Raw genomic sequence first — 7,727 nt, forward strand, 5'->3', positions numbered from 1 at the left:
AGCTCTCTTTGCATACCTAGAGGGCAATAAAGGGGGGAATCCTGGGACAACCAGAGGCTCTTCTGAGCTGAAAACAAATCGTGTTAATCTTCAGTACAGTTGTTCAAACTTCTTTATTTTCAGCCCCTTGGACAGCTTTCCAGTAGGAGCACAGAGCACTGCGTAGATAAGTCCAGAGACAACTTCTCGCTCATCTTCCCCAGACTCCTTAAATCCCCAGTTTTCTTAAGCAACCAAAACACGACAGGAAAAAAAAAAAAAGCAAACCCAGGAGCTGCAGGGATGACCTGGGCGCTACTCCAGGGATAATTTAGGCCTGGCTGTTTCCCCAAGATGCTTCACCGTCCCATTTCTCTCCCAGAGGGCACGGCAGCCGTGGAGCTCAGCAGATGACACGACCGACACGCAGCCATCAGCAGCGTGCTGCAGGTGAGAGCTGGAAGCTGCCAGCATATGCTGACCCCTAAATTTAGGTTTCTTCTCTAATGTGGTTTAAAAAAAAAAAAAAAAGCAGCTGCAAAGGGCAGTATTCGCTTGCAAGGAAGCTCTTAAACATGAGGCTAGTCTTCAAAATATAAAATTAAAAAAAAAAAAGAGTGCCAGCAGGCTGTGTTATCCCCGACCATGCTAGGAGGCACGTCAAGCAGCACGGCCCTCCCCCAGCACCTATCCCTGGGTGGGGACTCACGTTTTGGGACACCCCCAAAACGCAGCAGCCTCATCTCCCACTTGTGTAGCTGCACTGACTGCAGCTGTACTCCGTGCAGCCAGCCAGAGATGAGGCCACACACCCAGCTCTTCACCTGCAGCTACACGGCAGTAACATCACCTCTGTCTTGGTGAAGCCCTCGGGGTGTTCTCAGGAAAACGTCCTGATGTTCCTCGACTCCGCCGTCCGCGATTCCCAAGGGTGCTGTACAAGTTGCACGGTGAGCCATGATGCTGCCTCCAAAATTCCTGCGGGAGTTTCTACAAGTGAGGTTTCAGGCTCTTCATTTAACCCCTTGCCTCCGTTTTGAGCTTTTTGTATCCCAAAGCCCTGGCTGTGGTGTTGCAGAAAAAAAAAAAAAGGGAAGGCAGAGCAGAGGATGCAGAACTCCTGCCCACTGCTGACCTCTCGAGAGCCAAAAGAAAACCCCAGCAGCTCACCTAGCAGCCCTCACCTCTACAACGAGCGTTTTGAGAGGAAGCATCCCATGGCACGAGGCCACAAGATGCACTCTCAAAATGCATCTGTACTTCAGGGGCGAGGATTAGTCTAGAAAGCAATAAAATAAAATCAGTCAAAAGAATCCAAGCGCAAGCGCAAGGCTCTCAGAGAGCCAGGAGCACAGGTTTTATCGCTTCATATTGACACGGGGCAATACGGAGTTACTCAAAGCGAGATGCAACCAGAGAGAAGTAGAACAGGAAAAGAAAATAGAGCTGTGCTAGCTTCAGTGCCGTGTGCTGAAGGCTCTGAGGAGTAGAAGCCGGAGGGAAACTGCGGAGTTTTGTAATATTAAGAGATCACCTCTTACACACAGACCCAGAGGCAGGTTTCAGATTTAAATGCAAGCACATCACTCAGCCTAGCGCCATCGAGCTCCACGTGTGAAACACCACAGCCAGCTCCTGAGACGCTCTGCTTCTGCATGGACACAGGATTAAAGCAGCACTGGCAATTTTTGACTACAAAAGGATCACAACGAGGCACGTACGCCGATTTTTAACACTTGCAGCCAACTGCAAAGCCTAACAAGAACTGTGCAAACACCTGATGCTTTGGTTCATTTCAGGTATCACATAATGAAAGGAACACCATGGATGAATATTTGGGTTCATTGTTCTTAAAATGCAAGAGGATTTAATGGAACCAAAACATGTAAGCAAGTAACTATCAAATCAAACCCTATTTATAGATAATTTCACAATTTCACTGCAAAATCAAAACGCAACGGTTCATCCACATTAAAACTTTTGTGATGAAAAATTGTTGCCATTGAGATTTCACCTGGTTTATTTTAATGTTCTGGGGCTCTACCACACTTGGCAAGGCACTGCGGGGGCAGCACCCTGCCCTCCAAAGGTTGGGGACTCCCCCAGCACCTTGCTTACCAAATCACGCCAGTGCTGCAGCAGTTGGGACTAATCTCCAGCATCTTCAGCACAAGCAAGTTCAGCGAGAGCTCTTCAGTTAGAGCCAGGCTTTGTCTGCCTCCTGCAAGCCAGCCAACGCTCATTTACAGGAGACATGCCAGATCCTGTTTACCATGGAAGCTTAATTTTCTCTTCTGACCATCAAATGGCAAAGTTTTCAGGTCACTGCCTTCCTTTTCTTTCTTTTTGAATACTTCTTAAATTAAAGAAAAGAAAACCCCGCTCTCAATAAGAGTCTCCTCTGTCACGAAGAGAAGCCCCATAAAATAAAAGCTGCTCCGCTATGACCGTGCAGCAAAACCCTTCACGTGAAGCACAAACCTTGCTGTAACTTATCCCACACTGTTCTTTTCGAGCATCCTTCCAGCCGTGAGCCTCCAGAGCTGCCCTCACTCCAGGCACAACCCATGCCTGCTCGCTGAATTCCCTCCTCACCTTCTGCACGTGCAAAAAGAGGCGAATGCTGGCCTGCTGCACCTTGTCCTGCAGTGACACCGGTGTTTCCCACAGCAGTAAGTACAGTGCCTGCGCAGGAGGACAACTCTCCGCCCCCAGAGCGATCCCAATAGCAGCAGGAAGCCACCGGGCTCCTGGCACCTTGCGGGATTGCCCCGTGACCTGCGCGGGGCGAGACGGAAACACTCCAAAGCAGCCCAAATCCCGGGTATGTGCAACGACACGCCTGGAAATCCCGGCCTCACTGTGAGCAGGCGGCTTTTCAGCTTCCCCCAAGAAGGGAACAAACGGATTTCACAAAGAAATCCTGCTCCTCCACCCCCCAAAAAAGAAAAAAAAGAGCACCAACACAAACTGGGAAGGCGGTATAAATAAAAGAGCTACAGCACTTACAGTGAGCTTCATGCAGCCCCAGCCTGAAGTTGTGAAGGGCAGGAACACGTCTGAAGCAAGAGACAAGAAGCTAAAGAAACAGATTTGCCAGATGAATGATTAGCGCAGCCTAAATTCTCACCTGTTATCAAAATCCTCCCTGAAGAGTTAACCAATACGTTACCAGCCCCCTTTGAAGCGCAGCGTGGAGAGGACTGCTGGCTGCCAGCAAGGCTGCCATGTAACTGTTCTAGCACTTAACAGAGGAGCTCTTAATGAAGGCACCGGTCTGAACACGTTCAAACATCTCCTTGGACACGGCATGCAAATGCGATGGGGACCAAAGCACCCCCAGCGAGCGTACGCAAAATAATGACACGTTCAGGTAATGAATTTATCACAGCTCTGGCGGTACAGGGGCCGCTCCTGGGGGCGTAGGCTCTCAGCAAGGAGAGCTCACGTTTGCAGAGCTCGGTTAAGTGACGTCTCGTCTGCACTTTCAGTTTGCAACAGCGAGCAGACCGTGTAATATTTCCACGTGAGGAATTGTAAATCCCAAATGCTCTTAGCTCCATCAAGTCACCAGACAGCGGGAGTGGCTGCAGATTATCCCCCACCCCGGGCAGGGAGGGGTAGAGACGCCGATCCTCTCTCATTCCCTTTCACCTGCAAGGCAATAAATCAAACCCAGCTTCAGGCACTCTGCCCACCGTGCCAGCAGGAGCTAATAAACCACGCCGGTAGCTGAAACGTTCGGAGGCAATGCCTGCCTAGAATTAAAACCATTTCCCAAAGAGACGAGCAGGGAAGCTTTGCCAGGAAGATTTGCAGGATCACACCAGCAAAGCTTTGCCTGGTTCATTCAGGTTTTTAAGCACTGGTGCCCAGCACATCCCCGCAGCACCCAGCACCACTCTGCAGTGTTGGTGAGAGCAGGGGGCAGAGGAGCAGCCTGGCCCAGGCCACACAGGCAGCTGCTGGCAAGGCGCTGAGCTGAACCTGTTCCCCAAGTCCCGCAGCAGCAGCCTCAGCACCGAAGCGCCTTTCTTCTCCATGAAACACCTGAAACTATTCAGATTTTTCGAGGCGAAGGCATATGTTCAAACCTGAAAGCTGTTTAAACTGGTGAGCGCCGCGAACGTCTACCAGACCTGCAACTCCCTGCCTGTGCAGATAACATCTCTCGGCGTTAAGTGGCTCATACAGTTCTGCACCAGAAAGCTTAATAAGTTCCTTCTCCAAGATTAAAGAAACACCTACACATTCTAGATGCTTCGCTGAGTCCCTGGAGGGAGAAAAGGCTGCTTAGCGCTGAGACAATGCACCAAGCTTCCTTCCTTACCAGCAACAAAACCCTGCTGCTGTACCTAGCACCAACAGGAAGGTGTTATTTATAAAATAGAGCCAGACGCGAGTATCGGAGTGTTTCGGGGTTAGGCCACTGCATGGAACAAGCTGACCTCTGACCTACAGCTTCACAAAGCCCTCATTTCAGAGCAGTACGCCTTTTTTTTTTTTTTTTTAAATAGCCCAGCCATCTCTTTCCACCCAACTCACTTCAGTCATTTTATGCAGTAACACAGAACTTCAAAACCTGAACTTGAACTTCTTTTTCCAACCTCTTCAGCACGCATTTCTTTATTATCACTTTTTAAAGCAGCTACGTTACCTTCACAAAAGGCAAGCTCACTGGAATCTTGATACTTAGGTTCCTTATTTTCTAAAGTACCGAGAGCAGCATTTATGGCCACATCTTGCTGCATTTCAGTTCAAAACGAGAAAACCACACACGTGCTTCTTGCTTTCTAGTGATATCTGCATTACTTACTCCATTTTGTAAAACTGTTTTCTGCCCAGTCTGGTTACCTGAACTCACCTGCGTTGGCACTGAAGCAAGTTACTGCCCTCTACTTCCATGCAACTGTACAACTGCACAAACGTTTCCTTGCCTCAAAGTCCCGGCGAGCATTTTCTGAGGATGTTTCCTATTGCTCCTAAACATCAGGAACAACATGAATTGCCAGAAAGATGCGCTCCCCTGCATCACAAGCTCCTGTTCAGACAAATGCTGTTGTACAGCCGGGCACAAAGTGCACAGCACCACACACACGCAAGGGAACTTCACACTTTTAGCCCATTCTCACTTTCCCGTGCTTCTGGTTTGCTGCATTTCGAAGCGACTGCACGCGGTATGATTGGTGTCAGCTCGAGTACCCAGAACCATTTAGCAATAAGGCCACTGATGGAATTCTGAACCTACTAAAACAGATTAAGGATTGTGCAGGCCTGGCATTCTGGGCCGTGTCCAATACTGCACTGGAGACTGTATGACAAGCACTGATTGCTTTAGAGAAGTGATAAGCGCTTTAGAAAAAACTTCAGGGCATTATTAAAATCTGCTACAGTCAATAAAGCCCAACTTGTGCTCTTTGTCTCTTCCACGTTAACCTTCTGACATACAGCCAGCCTTTATTAGTCCTGGGGCATGACTTCCTTGTCTTCTGAAGCACGGCTGCTTGGAAAAACCAAGGCCATCTCTTGCATCTGGGATTTTCCCCCTGCACAGACACACCTTTATACTCCACATGTGTGCCTGTCTTCTCTCTACCGCTTGGTTACTGCTCCTGAGGAAGAACAAATACAGGGGGAGAGAAGGAAGAGGTAAAAAAAAGCATTGTTTCCTATTTTCTTTACACGCTACTTCTTCTTTTGTAGATCCTCCGATTTAGATGAAAGCATCTGTTCTTCCAAAACCCTTAAACACCACAATCTACCTGTTAGTCACCTACTGCACATCTTTTCATTTCCACCTCTGAAATGCCCAAACGCACAGACACACAAAAGATTGTCCAACTCTAGCTATGTAACACAGAAGGAGCTGCAGAAAACAGACTCCATCTTCACAACTCTCTCAAAATCGAGTTTTCCTACAGTAACAAACCAAAAGAGCAACACTGAGTAACTGCAAACAAAGAGATTCACCAAAAGCCTTCCTCTTTACACCCAGCATTCGCTGCTCACAGCCAAGTGCCAGCTCTATCACAGCACACAGACACAGCTCCCTCCCTCAAGTTATCACTCTCTGCAGTATCAGTGCTCTTTATCCCCGCGTTACAAGGCTCTCCTCCAAACACCAACAGGGCTAAGGACGTCTCTGTGCCGAGGCAGCCTTCAGCCCACTTCCTAAGCTCACTGCTGTGACAAACAGGAAAGCGGGCCGGGCACACCTCTCCGCCTCACAAACCTGACAGAGACTTCGGTATCGCTCTAGAGCAGCGAGTAATTACCAGGAACAGGACACAGAACGGCAGGGGCCTAAAAGGCAAGTCACAAATTTGTTAAGACCTAGTTTATTGCTGTGAATTTATCCAACGCGGTGCACCACGAAAATAAAGGATTAAGCTCGGAGGAAGAACCCTTCCCATGGATAGCTGCACTGCTCGGTTTGCTGGGAAGCTGCACCTGTGAAATAAGCTGATAGGAGTCCTGGAGCTTCGTAACAGCTTTTAAAGCAAAAGGAAAAAAAAATAAAATCCTTAAAAATACAGCAGGAAGAGTAACTCATCATCCATCAGCCAGCCCTGTCTCAGTGCAGGTTTTGTGCTACATCATACCCAGCGTAGCCCAACGATGTAAAAAGGAAGTGGATTTAAAAAATAATAATAAATAATAATTAAAAAAATGAAATAAAAGCCCTGCTGGGCTCCACAGCTGCTCTGACACCTCACGGCGCCTCACCGCACACACCCGGCTCCGTGCGTGCGTGTGGGAGCGGGTACCAGGAAGGGCACAGGGACCCCTGAGGGGGCGAAGAGCCCCCCTCCCAGCACTCCCCAGGCCCTAATTAATTAGTAATTAACCCTCCTCGTTATCACGGAGAGCCCGGGCCCGGCACGGCCCCGCACAAAGGCCGGGGGGGGGGGGGGGGGAGGGAAGGAGGAAGCCCAAGGACGCGCCTCCCGCGGGGCCCAGGCCCCGGCACTCACAGGAGCCCCGCGAGGAGCCGAGGCGGGGGTCGGGGTCCGGCTCCGGGTCCCTCTGGCTCCGCTGCCGGTCCCGGTCCCGTCCCGGTGCCGCTCCGGGTCCCGCCGCCGCTCCCGGCCCCTGGCGGCCCCGCCCGGCCCCGGCTCCTCCCCGCGCAAGCGCCGCGGTCCCGGCGCTGGGAGCTGCTGGGGGCCGGAGGGAGGGCGGCGGCGGCGCCTGACGGGAGGCGTAGTCCTGAGCCCTGAGGTGGCTCTGAGGGGCTGAAGTGGATGTGGTGGGGCTGTGTGTGTGTGGTTTGGGGTGGTAATTGAAGAAATGTGGGGGTATTCTCCTCACAAGCAGCAGTACTGTGCGCTCTGGGCTCAAACATCGCCGCAGTGTGGTGCTGGCACTGACAGAGCCACAGCACCCAAGGGTGCGAGCACCAAATTCCCCGACACCATGAAGCCCACACGCTGATCCAGCACCAGGGCTCCTCTCAAAGTGGTGTCGTGCTTGCTACAAAGCCACTCGGTGTGCAGCACCGACGGGGAAGTTGCTTCTTCCCGTGACATTACCAACGTGCCCATGTGACTTCACCAAAATTTTTACGTGACTTTACCAAAATTTCCATGTGACTTTACCGACGTCTCCCCGTGACATTACTGACATCTCCCCGTAACATTACCAACATTTCATGGTGCCCACACCTGAGGGCCGGATCCTCGAAGCCGGCCACAAAGAGCTGCCCAAACCATTGATAAAGAGCAGCTGAGTTCAGTTTAAGAAATGGATTT

At 50.6% G+C, this 7,727-nt stretch overlaps 1 protein-coding gene across 9 annotated transcripts in view; it reads right to left on the bottom strand.

Annotated features, from left to right (window-relative positions):
• Nucleotides 1-7,077, bottom strand: part of PLEKHA1 (pleckstrin homology domain containing A1) — a 28,737-nt gene extending 21,660 nt beyond the window's left edge. For all 9 annotated transcript variants that reach the window (XR_014317898.1, XR_014317899.1, XM_082764682.1 and 6 more), the window contains exon 1: nucleotides 6,954-7,077. The gene's annotated coding sequence lies outside the window, so the exon portion shown is untranslated. The remainder of the gene's footprint in view (nucleotides 1-6,953) is intronic.
• Between the last annotated feature and the right edge of the window lie 650 nt (nucleotides 7,078-7,727).

Source organism: Aythya marila, assembly GCF_965140915.1.
Source record: "Aythya marila genome assembly, chromosome: 7".
In the NCBI taxonomy this organism is placed as follows: domain Eukaryota; kingdom Metazoa; phylum Chordata; class Aves; order Anseriformes; family Anatidae; genus Aythya; species Aythya marila.